Source organism: Pelophylax lessonae, assembly GCF_965119305.1.
Source record: "Pelophylax lessonae genome assembly, chromosome: 4".
In the NCBI taxonomy this organism is placed as follows: domain Eukaryota; kingdom Metazoa; phylum Chordata; class Amphibia; order Anura; family Ranidae; genus Pelophylax; species Pelophylax lessonae.
The window spans coordinates 59,701,892-59,720,854 of record NC_138771.1 but is presented as its reverse complement, the minus strand read 5'-3'; the positions used below and the strand labels follow the sequence as shown (position 1 = coordinate 59,720,854).

The following is an 18,963-nucleotide window of genomic DNA, read 5'->3' as shown; positions in this document are numbered from 1 at the left end:
CTGCGTGAATTTAACGGACAATTGCGCGGTCGTGCGACGCTGTACCTAAACGAATTTGACATCCTTTTTTTCCCACAAACAGAGCTTTCTTTTGGTGGTATTTGATCACCTGTGCGATTTTTTGATCATGCGCTATAAACAAAAAAAGAGCGTCAATTTTGCAAAAATAACAATATTTTTCACATTTTTTTTTTTTTTATATGAAATTCCCCCAAAAAAATGTAAAAATCTAAATTTTTTAACATTTTAGGCCAATTTGTTTTATGCTACATATTTTTGGTAAAAAAAAATCGCAATAAGCGTATTTTGATTGGTTTGCGCAAAAGTTATTGCGTTTACTAACTAAGGAAAAGATTTTTGTCATTTTTGGTGTTTTTTTTTTTTAACGAGTAATGGCGGCGATCTGCAATTTTTTTTTTTTTTGCGGGACTGCGACATTGCGGCGGACAGATCAGACCCTTGACTGACATTTTTGACACTTTTGGGGGGACCAGTGACATTACTACAGTAATCAGTGCTAAAAATATGCACTGTTACTGTAATAATGACACTGGCAGGGAAGGGGTTAACATTGTGGGGGATAAAGGGGTTAAATGTGAGCCTAGGGGAGTGATTCTAACTGGGGGGGGTGGGCTTCTGAAATGACCATAGAGACCTGTGATCCTATGTATAAGGATCACATGGGCTCTGTGATCATTCCAGGGAGAAGAACGGTCAGCTGTTTTTTTTAACAGCCAACCGTCCTTCCCTCTCAGCGGGGAGCGATCGCAGGTGTCAAGCGGCAATCGGAGCCGCCTGCCCCGTGCATCGGCTTCCCCGCTGCCAAGTGTTCGCCTCCTAGCTGCCTGCGTGTGACCGACGTAGGTCTACGTCGGTTCGCACAGGAGGGCAGCTCTGCTGCAGTAAAGAGGCGGCAGGCGGTCCGGACGTAGTTAAATGACTAGGATGCTTTTTAGGCTAACCATACACTATACAATCTGATTGTAGATCTTACCATCAACTACATAGTGCAGGAGCCTTCCTGATGTATTATTAAAGTGTTACTAAACCCCGGACCCTGCATTCACTATATCCGCACTCCCACAGTACACACAACATGGAAATGCAATTATTTTAGTAAATATAAACTGCTAAATACCTTTTCTCATCAGCAGTATATAGCAGTCTTGTGACTTCTATCAGTGTCTGGTTAAAGCTTGTAGGAGGAGTTTTCATACTGCACTGGCTGTCCTATCAGGATGCAGGACCCCTGACCCTCGGTCTGGACAGTGCTGATTGGCCCTGTGCTAATCACATGCATCCTCCTAAGTTAAAAAAAACTCTCTAGCAGTACACACCAAACTGAACATGTGCAGCCTAACTCCAGTAACTCGGTCTTATCCGGACATGTTCTGGAGTCAGTGGTAGAAGAGGAGGATCTGTGCATACAGGATCAAACAGCCTTTTTAAACAATGCAGAGGATTAACCCCTTAGGTTCCAAAGTGAGTATAACAAGCATACTTTACTGCATATACAGACTGATTTTACTGTTGTGTGTTTAGTAACTCTTTAATGCAGAGAATACATTAAGGTAAAAAACCTTCTACCTTTACAACCACTTTAAACTCGTATTTACTTTAAAGCGGATCTAAACTTTCTCAGTCAACATAAAAGGGTAACTCCACTTTCGTGGGAAAAAACAATATAGTGTATACAATTGTGACACAAATCATATTGTAATTGAATGATATTAAAATTTACCCTTCCTTTTCAATCTGCAGCTGTTGTAATTTTCTAACAATGCAATGCAATATGGCTACCTGGAGGTGTTCTGTACACAGAATGTATACTGACCACACCCCAGAAACATCATTTCCTGCTTGTGTGATTGGCTCACCAATTTTCCCAGAAGTCTGCACTAAGATACAAGTCAGATTTCTGGCATCCCCTGCAATAAAAATGTAATTTTTGGTCAGATACTCCCAATAGGAACACGTCTAAAGGGATGCAGACCCAGCAGATTTCCTCATTAGAGCCCTGCAGCTGCTACAGCTGATAGATAATTATGAAACCACTCCCATTAGACCCACTCAGCACAGAGACACAGAGGAACAAACAATGATTTCTTCAGAATAACAAAAGGTAGGAATCTGCAACAAAGTTTGGTAAAATCTTTGCAATGTACAGAGATCACCCAGAGGGGAATGAAGTTTTTAACTACTTAATTACGCTTTAACTATTTTTAATCCTTATGCTGCTAGTGTTAGTGAATACATAGGAAGGTATATTATATTTACTTGTTTTAAACTTTTTTTTCAGTTGCTTCCTGGTGTCTAGCCTAGGCCAAAAAGATGTCATACATCTCAAGGGTCTCCATGGGCATTATTTCTTCTGGGGGAGGGGCTTTCTCAGCTAAGCACACACTCCTACCTGCATGCCCAATAGGGTTGCCACCTGTTTAAGATTCATTCGGACAGTCCGGGTTTTGAATCGTGTGTCCGGGTTTCAGGTGGACTGAAACCCGAATATATAATTCAAAACTCCCATTGTCCAACATTATGCAGACAGGAATGTGGCTTGGAACAGGGCCTGACGGAAGGTGAAGGGGCACTATGTGCACCACATTACTATACTCTTTGCTGTGCCCAAAGGTGTCCCAGGTCTGTTACAATCCTATAGTGTATATTAAAAAAATAAAATAAATTGTTGTGCGCCGGCAAAGTGTTCGGGTGTGGCTTGAAGAAAAAGTGCTATGACTAATGCCTGAGCTAAAGACAGATGGAATCCAGGAAGTGAATGCTACATGAATCATCTGCGCTTGCTCAGGATGGCCATGGCTAGAAATGCTGGGGGAATGCTTTTGAAAGTGATTTCTAAACAAAATAAAGCATGGAGATGTGGATGGATGAGGGAGTTTGCTGAGATTTTAAATAAATTAAAAAGCGTTTTCAGTTTGTGGTGCTCAGATAACAGTTAAAGTGTTACTAAACCCAGGATCCTGCATTCACTATATCTGGTCTCCCACAGTACACAGAACATGGAAATGCAATTATTTTAGTAAATATAAACTGCTAAATACCTTTTCTCATCTGCAGTATATAGCAGTCTTGTAACTTCTATCAGTGTCTGGTTAAAGCTTGTAGGAGGAGTTTTCATCCTACTCTGACTGTCCTCTGAAGCTGCATGACCCCTGACCCTCTGTCTGGACAGAGCTAATTGGCCCTGTGCTGATCACATGCACCCTCCCAAGAAACAAACTCTCTAGCACTACACACCAAACTGAGCATGTGCAGAGTGCCCCAAGGCTATGTTCTATCAGCAGATGGATTGGGGACTGTGGGGAGGATCACAGAGGACAGGATCAAACAGCCTTTTTACACAATGCAGAGGATTAACCCCTTAGCTTCCATAGTGAGTATAACAAGCATTCTTTACTGCATATACAGACTGATTTTACTGTTGTGGGTTTAGTAACACTTTAAAGCGGATCTAAACTCTCTCAGTCAACATTAACTATTTTTAATCCTTATGCTGCTAGCGTTAGTGAATACATTGGATGGTTTTACTGTTGTGGAATTAGAAAGGGTCCTTTTACACGGGTGGTCCGGTCCATATGTCCGTTTTTCATCCCAATTTTTTGCGGATGAAAAACGGACATAATGCATGTCAATGGGATTGCGGATGTCAGCGGACGACCTTTCCGATCAGTTCCTTTTTTGGAACGGAACAGAACCCTATTTTTCTTCCGTTTAAAAAAAATGAAACGGACACAAAACCAGATGTCAGCGGTGTCATCCGCTGACATCCGCAATCCCATTGACATGCATTATCTCCGTTTATCATCCGCAAACGGATGGGATGATAAACGGAAATACGGACGGGATGACACAAGTGTCATCCGTGTCCGTAAAAAAAAAAAAAAGCGCCGGAGCGGATCAAAAAACGGTCTGCTCCGTGTGAAAGGAGCCTAACACTTTAAGTTCTGCTTTAAAGGAAAGATTTTGAATAGGCGAATGTCTAATTACATTTATCATATGTATTTCTTTTTGCATCTCGGTGTGCTGTGTGTTATTCCTCCAGATCTGTGCAGTAATCCACAGATTACTGCACAGATCTGGAGGAATAACTTCTGGAGGATTCCTCTGTATAGGAGGTTCCTGTAATAAAGACCGGTCACTGCTGAGCTCTCTCCCTGTGCAGGGTGACTGGTCTTGTCTCCACCCCCTCTTGTAGTTTTCTGCAGGCGGCCTGTAGTACAGCCAGTGCCGGGACAAGGTTATCCAGTGCCCAGGACAAAGATAGCAAACTGTGCCCCTTCTTTACTTAGGGTTAGGGTCCAGCGCACCCATCCCTCCAATAAACCATTGCGCCCAGGGCAGTCCGCCCTGCTGCCCACCCCTTGTCCCGTTCCTGAGCACAGCCACCGGGGTTGCTTGGGGTCACTTGAGATGTAGCTAACTGACTTCCCATCTGATGATGTCTCCAGATCCAACACCACTTGGCAGAGCCAACAGGATGACACCAATTAGCTGACTGCTCTTCCCACTGACTCATAATGTAAGGGGCATTTTCCCAATAACCCCCAATGGACTCATTTGTCTTTGAAGTGTGGGAGGAAACCAGAGTACACCGAGCAAATTCACGCAAAGAGGAAGGAGAACATACAAACTTTATGCAGATAGTGTCCTAACCAGGACATGATGGAATATTCATACGTAATAAAAATTAAGGCTTTTAATATGCTTTTTTTTTTTTTTTTAATTTTAACCGCTTGCCGACCGCCGCACCACTATTTACTGCGGCAGTCAGACCCGTACAGGCAAACCGACGTAGGTCTACGTCGCTCGCCTACGAGCCTCTAGGGGGCGAGTGCGTGCTGCCGAAGGCGCGCTCCCGCCCCCGCTCGTTCACGGCATCCTCGTGCGAGTGACCGCTGGCTCCGATGTCCGCCGGTCACTCGCGATCTCCCGCTGGAGAGGGAGAAAGGCAGACGACTGATGTAAACAAAGCCGCCTGTCATTCTCCCTGATGTAACTGCAGAGATCATACGATCCTGCTATGTAGGATCGTATGTCTCTGTGGTTATATCACAAGCCACGCCCCCCACAGTTAGAATCACGCCCCTAGGGATACATTTAACCCACTGATCACCAATAAAGTTAACCCCCTTCCCTGCCAGTGTCATGTTTACAGTAACAATGCATATTTATAGCACTGATTACTGTAGTAATGTCACTAGTACCCCCAAAAGTGTCAAAAATGTCAGTCAAGGGTCCGATCTGTCCGCCGCAATGTCGCAGTCCCGCAAAACAAAACGCAGATCGCCGCCATTACTAGTAAAAAAAAAAAAAAACAATAAAAATGACATAAATCTTTCCCGTAGTTAGTAGACGCAATAACTTTTGCGCAAGCCAATCAGAATACGCTTATTGCGATTTTTTTTTTTTTTTACCAAACATATGTAGCAGAAAACAAATTGGTCTAAAATGTTAAAAAAATTAGATTTTTACATTTTTTTTGGGAATTTCATATAAAAAATTTTGAAAAATATTGTTATTTTTTCAGAATTGTCGCTCTATTTTTTTGTTTATAGCGCAAAAAGTAGAAATCACACAGGTGATCAAATACCACCAAAAGAAAGCCCTGTTTGTGGGAAAAAAAGGACGTCAATTTCATTGGGGTACAGTGCCGCACGACCGCGCAATTTTCTGTTAAAGTTACGCAGTGCCGAATCGCAAAATAGGCCCTGGTCTTTGAGCAGGAAAATCCTCCGGGGCTTAAGTGGTTAAGGGTAACTCCACTGGGAAAAAAAATGAGCAAATAAAAAAAATATATAGTGTATACAGATGTGACACAAATCATATTGTAACTGAATGTTTTTTTTTTAAAATGACCTTTCCCTTTTAATCTGCAGCTCTGTAATTTCTGTAAAATGCAATATGGCTACCTGGAGGCGTCCTGTACGCAGAAGGTGTACAGAAAACCCCCCAGATGTCTTTTCCTGCTTGTGTGATTGGCTCACTGATTTTCCCAGAAGTCGTCACTAAGATACAAATTTGATGTTGAGCATTCCCTGCAAAATGTCATTTTTGGTGAGATATTCCCAATAGGAAATCACATCTAAAAGGATGCAGACCCTGCGATTTTCTTTTATTAGGTGCAGCAGCTGATTGATGATTATAAAATCACTCCCATATAGGTTCACTTTGAACGTGGACACAGACAAATAAACAGCTATTTCTCCAAAATAACAAGAGGTAGGAATCTGCAACAAAGTTTGTTAAAATACTCGTAATGTACAGAGATCACCCAGAGGTGATCTCAACAAAAGTGGGGTTACTCTTTACGTTTTACATTTTCTTTGCAAGTTTACAAGTTCGTAAATTGATTTTTAGATATTTGAACTTGTTTTAATTCCTTTCTTTTTAAAGAGGAACTTTAGTCCCCTTGAGCTTTGTCCACGCCACAACCAAGCCCCCCACCCATACCCCATTTATTCTCCACCATATTTTTTAGTCCAATGCATGTGCAGATGTGTGGAAGGGCTCTGCCCGGGCTTCAGGTCACAACAGACCTGTTAGCTCATTTACGTCAGGAGGCAATTGCAAGATGATTTTGCATTTAGGTCCCGGACCTAAGACCCTTCAGTTCTAACTCCCCAGTGTAGTGAATTTTCTCTCGCTGGCCAGGAGATGCAAAGACACACAGCACTTAAGCTTAATGCAGATACATCTGATTTATTCCATTTCGGCTCCCATATTTATGGGACATTTGAGCGGCAAAAACCAGTTTAAACTAGTGTACAATCCATGGGTAAGTTTAACAATAGAATATATCTCTACTAAAACAATACATGAAAAGGCTTTTGTTTTCCCTATACATTTCTGTAAATGTGGGGTGTCTTGTGTCTGACATTGCGTTTGTGGAAAGGGCCGTTCCGTCTCTGCTCAGCTGTCTGATGTGTTAACATGTAAGTAATTGTCAATGTGTTCAGGTGTTGTCTGTAATCTGTATGCGAAGCCTAACTTGTTAAGTGTCCAGGATGAATGACTGAGGTGTGTTTAATATGTAAAAACTTCTCAATGTGTCTGTAATCTATATGCAAAAATCCAACTGCCAAGTGTCCAGGATGTATGAATGAGGTGTGTTAGTATGACTCGTTAATGTCATTGCAAGAGCCCACATTCCATTGTAAAGTGGGCACTAGCTGAAATATACCATGAAATTTAATATTTCATTAAGGCACATTGATACACTCTTTCAAGACCCATATATGCAACTACAGTTGTTCCAGAGCTTAGTAAATAAAGTAAATGTTTGCTTTACAAATAATACCCAATCACTTGCAAGGAAAATAAAAAAAAAAAAGCATTTTTGTTTGTACATGATTGGATGATGGAAGTCTGCAGTGCTTCTGCCCATCAACTAAGCTCTGGAGCAACTGCACTTTGCAAAGTGCACAGTCTATTTTACTTTAGTAAATCAACCAGCAAGTCAGTAAGTGGTTAAAGGGCAACTCTACTTTCATGGGAAAAAATTGCAAATAAAAGAAAAATAATATAGCAATTACAATTGCTACAAGAGCCATATTATACTTGAATGTTATTAAAAATTACCTTTTCGACCTCTACCATCATTCGGAACAACTCTCTGTTTTCCTGGACGTAAATCCATGTCACCTACTGGACACCCCTTTCTTTGGACTAATGACTGAACCAACGGCACCTCTTGCTCCTTTCAATCAGTTTTCAGTTTGTTTATTGCTAATATACTTGACAGTTAGACCACCCAGCCTCTCCATTTCTATAGGATCAATACCTATTCCTAGCGCATGTTTTTGGCGCCCAAATGTATTCACTTTCTCTTCTTGTTCCTTTTCTTTTCTTCCTTCTTCCGTTGCTTCCTACCATCTCTCTCTCTCTCTACGTTTATATATATTTGATTTTTTTTCCCTAGGGATTCGTTTCCTTTTGGCAACATGTTTGTTATTCATCATATCCCTTTTGTCATTCTATTTCACGTTTCATATGATTTGTAAAACACATCTATCTCGACTTTCGTCAACGTTCTATACATTGTATTGTTAATTCCTTTTAATAAAAATGTATTTAAAAAAAAAAAAAAAAAAAAGACCTTTACAATCTGCAGTTCTGTAGTTTTCTGTAAAATTCAATGCAATATGGCAACCTGGTGGTGTTGTGTTTGGAACACCCCCAAAAATGTTATTTCATGCTTGTGATTGACTCACAGATTTTCCCAGGAGTCTACACTAACATACAAATCAGATTTTAGGCATCCTTTGCAACAGAAATTTCATTTTTTGTTGAGATGCTCCCATAGACTAAAGCCCCGTACACACGGGCCAAATGTCGGGAGACATTAAAAAAAAAAAAAACAGCCTGCATTCGACCGGTGTGTGTGCCACCCTGCCCGTGGAAAACCAGCAACCGTCCGACTCCCGATCAGCGCTCTCAGCCAATGGAGCTGATGAGAGTGTTCTGGCAGGGGGGCGTCCCCTTGTCAGAACACAATAGCTCAGTGGAGGACTTTGCATAGTTAGTGCAGCGGCTCTGACAGTTGACAGTTTTTCTTTTCAAGTTGAACAAAAAAATGTATAGTGTGTACCAGGCTTTAACCACTTCTAAAATAATGATGAAAATAATAATAATAAAAATGTCACTTCTATTCCGATTTACTCTGCATACAACAAACAGCTTTTTGTTCAGAAACTGGTAGAAATCTGCAACAATGTTTGCTAAAATCCTTGCAATGTAAATTGATCACCCAGATTGGATTGTTTATTTCTCAACAAAAGTAGAGTTACTCTTTAAAGCGGAGTTCCACCCAGGGGATACTTTTTTTAATAAAAATACCCCTGGGACAGTCAGGGCTAGTACATTCCACAATGGCTAGCCTCTGATCTGTCCCGGGTTGCACTTACCTTTTAGAAGAAATACTTACCTTGAAAAAGTATTCTCCAGCGCTGCCATCTCAGGTGTGGGCAGCTTGAAGCCAGCGCGATCCTCTTCTGCGTCCTCTTCCCTTTTCTTCGGTCCCACGATGCACTGCACCGGCCCCGCCGTCACTTCCAGTGCGCGCGCGTCATCCCTCCACAGCTTCTGGGCATGCCCAGAAGCTGTTTAGAAGGGAATGACGCGCGCCCACCGGAACTGACGTCGGGGCCGGTGCAGGCGCATTGATTCCTGGGAGCGATGACGTTCAGCTCCCAGGAATCATTGCAAAAGCCAGGAAGTGACGAATCGCCGAGGGGAGGAAGAATGAAGTAAGGAGAGTATATTTTCTCTACAAGGTAAGTAAAAAAAAAAAAATTGCGATTATCCATTTGTTTTTCAGGTGACCCGGAGCGAGAAGATGGAGGTAAGTATAAATTTAGGGTGGAACTCCACTTTAAGGTAAACTCCACTTTTGTTAAGAGAAAAACATTCCTCTCTGGGTGATCTCTGTACATTGCATAGATTTTAACAAACGGTTGCAAATTCCCACCTTTTGTTATTCTGAAGAAATAATTGTTTGTCTGTGTTCATGTGGAAAGTGAATCTAATGGGAGTGATTTTATAATTATCAATCCGCTGCTGCATCTGCAGAGCTTTCATGAGGATAGCTGCAGGGTTTGCATCCCTTTAGACGTGATTTCCCTCTGGGAGTAGTATCTCACCAAAAATTACATTTTTTGTTGCAGAGGATGCCCAAAATTGGACTTGTATCTTAGTGCAGACTTCTGGGAAAATCAGTGAGCCAATCCCACAAGCAGGAAATGACATATCTGGGGGTGTTCTGTACACCATCTGTATATAGAACACCACTGGTTTGCCATAATGTACTTTTACAGAAAATTACAGCGCTGCAGAATGAAAAATAAAGGTAATTTTTAATAACATTCAAATACAATATGACTTGTGTAGCAATTGTATACTCTATATTATATTTTTTTTATTTGCTATTTTTTCCCACAAAAGTGGAGTTACCCTTTAAGGACCATATACGACAAGACTGAGATCCTGTCACTGGCAACATCTCAAGACAGGTTTGTTTGTAGACCACTTAACTTTGTGTAGCACTGCCCCCTTAAGGACTGCTGGATTTTCACACTTTCGGGTCCCCCTGGGTTACCGTTAGCAACTTTGGCATTCACAGTCTATCACTTTACTTCTTGGCTCAGTCAATAATTAGTCCAGGGGTATGTAGTTGTTTTGTGTTTTATTTTATAAATTAGGGATGGGAGAAGGGAATAGTGGGATATTCCAGATTAACTATGCACAAAGTTTGGAGGACATCTATCTGTTGATACAGCCAGGCTGTTGATTCACCTCGCCACTTAGGTGGATTTAGAGTTAAGTCTCTTTCCAGATGACTTGATGAACTAAAGTTATCTTCAGGACACTCTCCTAGTATCCTCTTTCTTGTCCACTGACACCCATCCACTAACTATCCTACTCTGGGGTGACCCCCCCCTCAGGTCAGGCCACATGACACAATCCCCTGTACTCCCAATACTGTTTTTCCAGGGTCTCCAGTGTCTCCCCCTCAGTCCGCTTTCCTGGACCTCTGGGTTCAGCTCTGTTCCTCTGGCCCTCAGGATGACCTCCTGATGCCCCGTGCCACTGCTGCAGAGGAGGAGGCAGCCGCCGTCCTCCCTCCGGGACTCTGCAAACCAGCCAAAGACCCCACAGCACATGTGCTCCTGGCTATTATACAGTATCCCAGAATGCACCGAGACAGCTTGTTTCTGCCAATCACCAAGACTGTATCAAAGCCTATGTATCCATTGGTTAGGTTTCCTCCCACTGTCCAACATGCCTCCCTATTGGACCAGTGTGAAACACTCTCTAGACTCAATGAATCCCATACTGAGCACACTGAGCAGACCTCACTAACAGATCCTGCTACTTGCTAGACAGAAAGCAATATAGATTTGCCTGCTGCTCCTCTGATTGGCAGACAGAGCCAAAAACTATACTCTCTCACTAGCACCTACCTAGGAGGGTGCTACATTTGCCTAGTCAAATAGTTGTCAGATAGTTGCCTCTTCCTTAAGACTCTGTTCATATACAGTGCATCCAGAAAGTATTCACAGCGCTTCACTTTTTCCACATTTTGCTATGTTACAGCTTTGTTCCAAAATATAATAAATTAATTATTTTCCTCAAAATTCTACAAACAATATCCCATAATGAAAATGTGAAAGAAGTTTGTTTGAAATCTTTGCAAAGTTGTTAAAAATAAAAAACAAACAAAATTCTCATGTACATACAGTAAGTATTCGCAGCCTTTGTCATGACACTCAAAATTGAGCTCAGGTGCATCCTGTTTCCACTGATCATCCTTGAGATGTTTCTACAACTTGATTGGAGTGCACTTGTGGTAAATTCAGTTGATTGGACACGATTTGGAAAGGCACACACCTGTTTTTATAAGGTCCCCCAGTTACCAGTGCAAGTCAGAGCACAAACCAAACCATGAAGTCCAAGGAATTGTCGGTAGAGCTCCGAGACAGAATTGTATCGAGGCACAAATCTGGGGATGGGTACAGAAAAATCTCAGCAACATTGAAAGTCCCAATGAGCAAAGTGGCTTCCATCATCCATAAATGGAAGAAGTTTTCAACCACCAAGACTCTTCCTAGAGCTGCCAAACTGAGCGATCGGGGAAGAAGGGTCTTAGTCAGGGAGGTGACCAAGGACTGGATGGTTAATCTGATAGAGCTCCAGCATTTCTATGTGCAGAGAGGAGAACCTTCCTAGAAGAACCACCATCTCTGCAGCACTTCACCAATCAGGCCTGTTTGGTGAAGACAGAAGCCACTCCTCAGTGAAAGGCACATGACCGCCCACCTGGAGTTTGCCAAAATGCACCTGAAGGACTCTAAGACCATGAGAAACAAAATTCTCTGGTCTGATGAAACAAAGATTGAACTCTTTGGCCTGAATGGCAACCATCATTTCTGGAGGAAACCAGGCACTGCTCATCACCTGGCCAATATCATCCCTACAGTAAAGCATGGTGGTGGCAGCATCATGCTCTGGGGATGTTTTTTAGCGGCAGAACCTGGGAGACTTGTCAGGATCGAGGGAAAGATGAATGTAGCAATATACAGAGACATCCTGGATGAAAATCTGGTCCAGAGCGCTCTGTACCTCAGACTGGGGCGAAGGTTAATCTTCCAACAGAACAACGACCCTAAGCACACAGCCAATATAACAAAGGAGTGGCTATGGGACAACTCTGTGAATGTCCTTGAGCGGCCCAGCCAGAGCCCAGACTTAAACTTGATTAAACATCTCTGGAGAGATCTGAAAATGCCTGTGCTTTGACGCTCCCCATCCAACCTGTTGGAGCTTGAGTGGTTTTCAAAGAAGAATGGGAGTCACTGCCCAACATATGTGTTCCAATCTTGTAGCATCATGCTCAAAAAGACTTGAGGCTGTTTTTGGTGCCAACGGTGCTTCAACAAAGTTTCAAGTAAGCCCCGGTTCACATTTGTGCGAGTGCCGGGTTCGCATGTAATATTGGAGCGCACTGCTCCGACATTACATGCGATCAGCTGTGCGGTGCGAGTTTAGCCATACAGGTTGTATGGCTAAATTCGCATCGCACCCGGAGCAAACACGCACAGGAGGCATTTTTGCAGCCGCATCAGGATCGGATCGCACAGCGGTTCACACTTGTGCGATCCGCTCCTGTGCGAACTGCACGATCGCACTGCGATATGCGATCAAACTGGGGGTGTCGTTAAGATTACATTGACACCCCCCAGCGTATCGCATATGGCAGTGTGAACTGCCGGGGGTGCGTGTGCGATGCGGGAACAGGCTGCGAATTCCGAAGACCGAGCCTAAAGGCTGTGACTACTTATGTACATGTGTTTTTTTTTTTTTATTTTTTAATCAATTTGCAAAGATTTAAAACAAACTTCTTTGACGTTGTTATTATGGGGTATTGTTTGTAGCATTTTGGAGGAAAATAATGAATTTACTATTTGGAATAAGGCTGTACCATAACAAAATGTGGAAAAAATGAAGCTCTGTGAATACTTTCCGGATGCACTGTATATGCGGCCGAGGTTTCACTGCGGGAGTCCGGTACGGATCTGTTCACCGGTTCAGGTGCAAATTTTAACCTGAAATCGCACCTGAACTGGACCCAAAATTGCACAGGCACATGTTTGAACCGGCTCCGTTGAAAGCCGGTCCGATTCACATGTATGAATTAGATGCAGTTAAAAACGCGTCCAATTCTCATTCATGTGAACCGAGCCTTATAGTGGAAAAGATTCTGTAGTGTTCTGGGCAAGGGAGTAGCTCAATTATTGGAAACGGTTATTGTCCCTGGATGAGTCTGCCACTAGTGATATGTCACCAGTGGCTTATCTCATCTGTCATGGCCTCTAGTGTTAGGGACACTGGGCTCCATTCACAAAGCGGTATCCTACCGCACCAGGTTTTTCAAAACGTTTTTTGGCATTCACTAAAAGATCGCTACTAAAATATTGTGTGAGTTATTTTATGAAGTTATATGGTATTTTAGTAGTAAAAGCCTGCAGTAACTTACTGCCAGCGGCAGCAAGCATCCTCAACACATGCTGTAAATGCTGGTTGTGAAGGAGTGGGCGGCCGCCGCCGTCCTCAACAACCAGTAACTGTTTTGGTTGCTAAGGAGCGGGCGGCTGCCGCATCCTTAACCACTTGCCGACCGCCGCACGACTATCTACGGCGGCGGTCAGCCCCTCACAGGCAAAGTGACGTAGGGCTACGTCACTAGCTTGTGAGGGTCTAGGGAGCGAACGCGCGCCGCCGGAGGCGCGCTCCCGCGTGGTCACGGACCCCCCCGCGCGTGTGACCGGCGGACCCGATGTCCGCCGGCCACTCTGCGATCGGCGGGGGAGAGGGAGAAAGTCAGGCAGCTTGTGTAAACAAGCTGCCTGTCATTCTCCCCTCTGTATGAGAGATGATCATATGGATCTACTATGTAGATCCGTTGATCACTCTGCATACAGCTGAAGCCACAGCCAATCACAGTTAGAATCACGCCCCTAGGGACACACACAGCCCCTCCCTCTCAAATAAAGTTAACCCCTTCACTACCAGTGTATTTTTACAGTAACAGTGCATATGTATAGCACTGATTACTGTAGAAATGTCACTGGTAACCCCAAAAGTGTCAAAAATGTCAGTCAAGGGTCCGATCTGTCCGCCGCAATGTCGCAGTACCGCAAAAAAAATCGCAGATCGCCGCCATTACGCGTTAAAAAAAAAACAACAAAAATGACAAAAAATCTTTCCCTTAGTTAGTAAACGCAATAACTTTTGCGCAAACCAATAAAAATACGCTTTTTGCGATTTTTTTTTACCAAACATAGGTAGCATAAAACAAATTGGCCGAAAATGTTAAAAAATTTTGATTTTTACATTTTTTTGGGGGGGAATTTCATATAAAAAAAAAGGGAAAAATATTGCTATTTTTGCAAAATTTACGCTCTTTTTTTGTTTATAGCGCGTGATCAAAAAATCGCACAGGTGATCAAATACCGCCAAAAGAAAGCTCTGTTTGTGGGAAAAAAAGGACGCCAAATTCGTTTAGGTACAGCATCGCACGACCGCGCAATTGTCCGTTAAAGTCACGCAGTGCCGAATCGCAAAATACCCCCTGGTCGTTTAGCAGCCAAATCCTCCGGGGCTTAAGTGGTTAATGACCAATGAGTCATCAGCTGTCAGTGGGTTTCCCGGGTGACAGCTGAATGTAAAAAAAAAAAAAATTGCCAGCAATGAAAAATTAAGAACAATGTGGTGTCCCACCCCCCCAAATCCATACCAGACCCTTCAAGTCTGGTATAGATTTTAGGGGAACTCCCACGCTAAAATGTAAAAAAAAATATGGTGTGGGGTCCCCCCAAATCCACACCAGACTCTTATCTGAGCACGCAGCCCGGCAGGTCAGGAAAGCCATACCAGGCCACATGCCCTAAACATGGGGAGGTGCTTTGAGGCAGCGGGGGCCCGAACAGGGGACCATTTTTTTTCTTAATTTTTCATTGCTGGCAATTGCCCGCTGAGAGCTGATGACTCATCCGTTGTTAAGGATGAGGCGGCCGTACGCTCCTGAACAACCAGTACACATTCTATAAATACCACATGCCTCGATCACTACTTAATTACGTCATGCCCTTAATGATTGATTTCCGTCTGTGAAATGAGTTTAATGCCTGTTCATGCAGTATTTGCAGAGCGTTTTCAGCATTTTGCGGTAAATACTGCAGAACGATATAGTGAATTGACAGTTTCAGGATCGCATGTGGTATTGAGGGAAAATATGTCTGGAAACCTACATACAGCATGCGAGATGGTTTTGTAAATGGAGTCCACTGTGTAATATAGGTGAGTGGATAAGGTATGTGTTTCTAGCACTAATAACATTTCTTTATATAATTACTGTGACTTCAACAATGCACTAGAAGCAGTTCCATTCTCTTTTAGAATTTTATATTATTTGGTTTCATAGAACATTTTTGGGCAGTGCACCCCTTCGGGGTGCTGCTATATACTAATTAATTTGCACACACACGTTCTCAGGTAACATTATTTGGAAGTGTCTGCATATATTTTAAATTTAAATCAAAGATAAGCTTATTATTTGATGAGCGGCTTCATCACTTTTTCTTCTGCACATAAAATTCTTTTAATATTGATGAGAAAAATGCCCTCTTCTTGATCTCATTATTGTAAATCTAATTCTTGGAATGGCACATGTAATGTTATCATGAACCTATGATCTAGCAAAGTATGGCTTGATCCTGAACTGTGTTGGATTCCATTTTCTGCATGGTAAAGCAGAGGCCTATATAGAAGGACTTTGCTGAAGGTTTTTGATGAATGAAACTGTTCATTCTGATAAACATGACTGTAGGTAAAAGAAATAACAATTTAGGGTTAGCTCTGAGTTTTTTTGGAAAGAGGTGACCAGATATGGGTCATTTTTTTTCTGATAATTTTACACATGTACCAGCCTGGCACAGGAGGTGTCCCATCGCCTTCCCCTTAGTCTAGAACAGTGATGGCGAACCTTGACACCTCACGGGCCACTGGTTGGCGACCACTGCTCTAGTACAAGACTGATTACCGATGCCAATCCCAATAAAACCCGGAAACAGTTGAATAAAAGCCAATTTAGCTTCTATTAAAACAAATTTGTTAATCATTTACTCATTTAAACTTAATGAGAAACTTAATTCAGGTAGTGTATTGTAGTGAGGCGATATTACCTTAATTGCATAATTTAAAAAAATTTAAAAAAATATACAGATCATACAAATAATTTTTAGTGTATAAAGTGACTGAAGCGTTAAAAGGTGCAAAACCGTGCTTCCAACGTGCAATAATTATGTGCACTATGCAATAAATTCCAAAGTGCATGACATATATTTGGTGTGTTCAAAGAAATATTATACAGGTATATTAATTATGCATTCAAATTGATTTTTTGGATGTAAGTGCTATGTGCAATTCTAATGTGCAATATGCAATGTACAGTATAGTCCAAAGTGCATAAAGGGTTTGTGCATTCAGGATTTGTTTCCAAATATAACAGATAGAAATTAATCTAAAACGATGCATTCAAATTGATATAAGTGCCATAATATGATGTGTCTTTGTAAAAAATGATGTGACTTTATCAAAAATATGTGGATAAAAGTTCATTAGTCTTGAGACAAATAGGGGTTGTGGTCTCCTTAGACGCCCATAAAATGATCCGTACTTCAAATAAGAAAGGTGCTAGTATGTGGATATACCGTGCTCCGCCACCTTGGTAAGTATTGGCCACATACCAGAGCTATTCAGACCCCCAGGACCTACAGAGCTGTATTATACCTCCTGTTGTAAAGGATGATATGGTTTGGATCCGTTGGATGAGTTAACTGTCCCCTCGGGTAGGTTGACCCAGATAAGGTTAAGAGCTCAGGGATATTAAACAAATAGGGATTTCATTGCGCAGATATATTTATTTAAATAATGATATATATATATATATACAGATAAAGTGCATAAACTCACATTATTTAGTGCTTCCAGTAGCACTAACTGTGGAAAGCCTGTGTGAAGCAGTAAGGAAACGCCGCTCGCGTAGCATGCGTTCCACCTTGCCCGGAAATGACGTATTTGGAAGTGGTGCCACGGGAGTTAACCTCAATGCATTTCATCGGATATGGCATCTTCAGGAAGGAAGGAATACATTCCTAGGCAAACTTCATTATTATTTATACTCATATACGTGTATTTGTGTGCATTTGCAGGTATGTGCACGTACATGTGCAAAATACTGACCGGGAACACTGATTTTTCTATTTTTTATTTTACTCAAGATTTCGCAGTGCTTTTTTTGTGCCTGTGTGTGTACAGGGGGCTGCATTTTAGATCAGTAAAAAAGCTGTACTGTGCTGTACTGAGCTGCAGTGTGCACGAGGTACATCAGCCCAAGTATATAGTCATCATCTACTTTTGCTTCTCTGCATAATTTCTAAAGTCAGCACAGGTTCTAAATTTCTGCTTGATTTTTGGCTATACTCATTTATGCCCATGGCGTTTAAAGAAAGGGTCTGATTGAGCAGCCCCTAAGTATATAATGTGAGCTTACTTTAAAATGGCTAATTCCATCCACTTTGGCTTAGCTTTGTCATAATGAGCAATAAAACAGGATCAGCATGAGCCAGAAATAACTAGAACTTTTGCAGCTTTTAGTGTGATTTTTGTTCAAATGCCAGAGCATTTTAGTGTTCACAAGGATGCTTTCAGCATTTTGTAGATTACTCATGCGACCCGCATGTCTATTACTCCTTCAGTTAATAAAAGGCCTTTATGGTACTTTTCTTTCTCTATATAGTCATATATAGTTTTTCTTATTGTAAATGGAAGACACACAATGGCCACACTACTGCTTTAGGGATCACAAAAGGCCAATACAAATGTAACAACAGGTCATTCTTTTTCATTATTCTATTATGTGAATAGCTGATCTGTATGACATATTATACTGTGTGATATATATATATATATATATATATATATACTTTTTTTTTTTTTTCTTAGCATTAACACCCTTTTAGAAAATGAGCACAGCGGGTGAATGACTAAAGCAAGCATATTTTATTGTTTTGAAAGATCAAATATGTGCATGTCAAATACAACCTAATCCGACAGTTGATGTCCTGTAATCTCATATGAGCTATTGCTTAGAGACAATGGTATGCCCCCCATTATAGCCCACAGGATCCCCCTTTCCCCTGAAAAAATTGTATTTATTCTCATAAGCAGCTTAAGCAGCCCAAAGACTATGCAATTTTTTTCTTTCGACCATGGCTGGAAGGAAAGAAAATTGCCTGATTTCCTCATCAACACAGCCAACGTTGGGGGAATCCCACCCACAGTACTATTGTGTTCTTACGGCAGGGAGACTTCCCTGCAAGCAGAACACAATCATCATTGCTTGCTGATATAGCAGCCAGCAGTGATCGCATAAAAAAAATCTGGCAGACTGGTTGTACTGAAGTCGATCGATGGATTGACTGCAGTACAACCAGCCTGCCTATAGATAGATCGAATCCTGGCCGTTCCCTGCTGAATCGGTCAAGATTAGAACCATCTACGGCTGGCTTAAAGCGGCTCTTCAGTCATTTGTTCATATTTCTATCTATTAAATCTTTGCCCTTGTTGTTTTAACTTTGGATAGTAAAACATTTTTGTTTCTGCCAGTAAATACCATATACAGCCCTCTTACTTTTTCTTATCTGGTCATTAGCCACTCTAGGCTAATGACATCATGCACAGCTCTCTCTCTAACTCTTTTCCAGCAAGGGAGGAGGGATGGATCATAGGAGAACCAAGGAGTGCTGCAGAGCTGGAGGGGGCTGGATCAGGGCACAGATAACAGGAGACTGCAGAGATCTATTCATCTAGAGAGGAGAAATGTGCAGG

The 18,963-nt window shown here is 42.0% G+C and overlaps 1 protein-coding gene across 2 annotated transcripts in view; it reads left to right on the top strand.

Moving 5' to 3' along the window:
• LOC309552334 (uncharacterized protein) overlaps window positions 1-18,963 on the top strand; it is a gene marked incomplete at its 5' end in the record, with an annotated part of 91,209 nt that overhangs the window by 56,102 nt on the left and 16,144 nt on the right. The gene's annotated exons all lie outside the window — the stretch shown is intronic.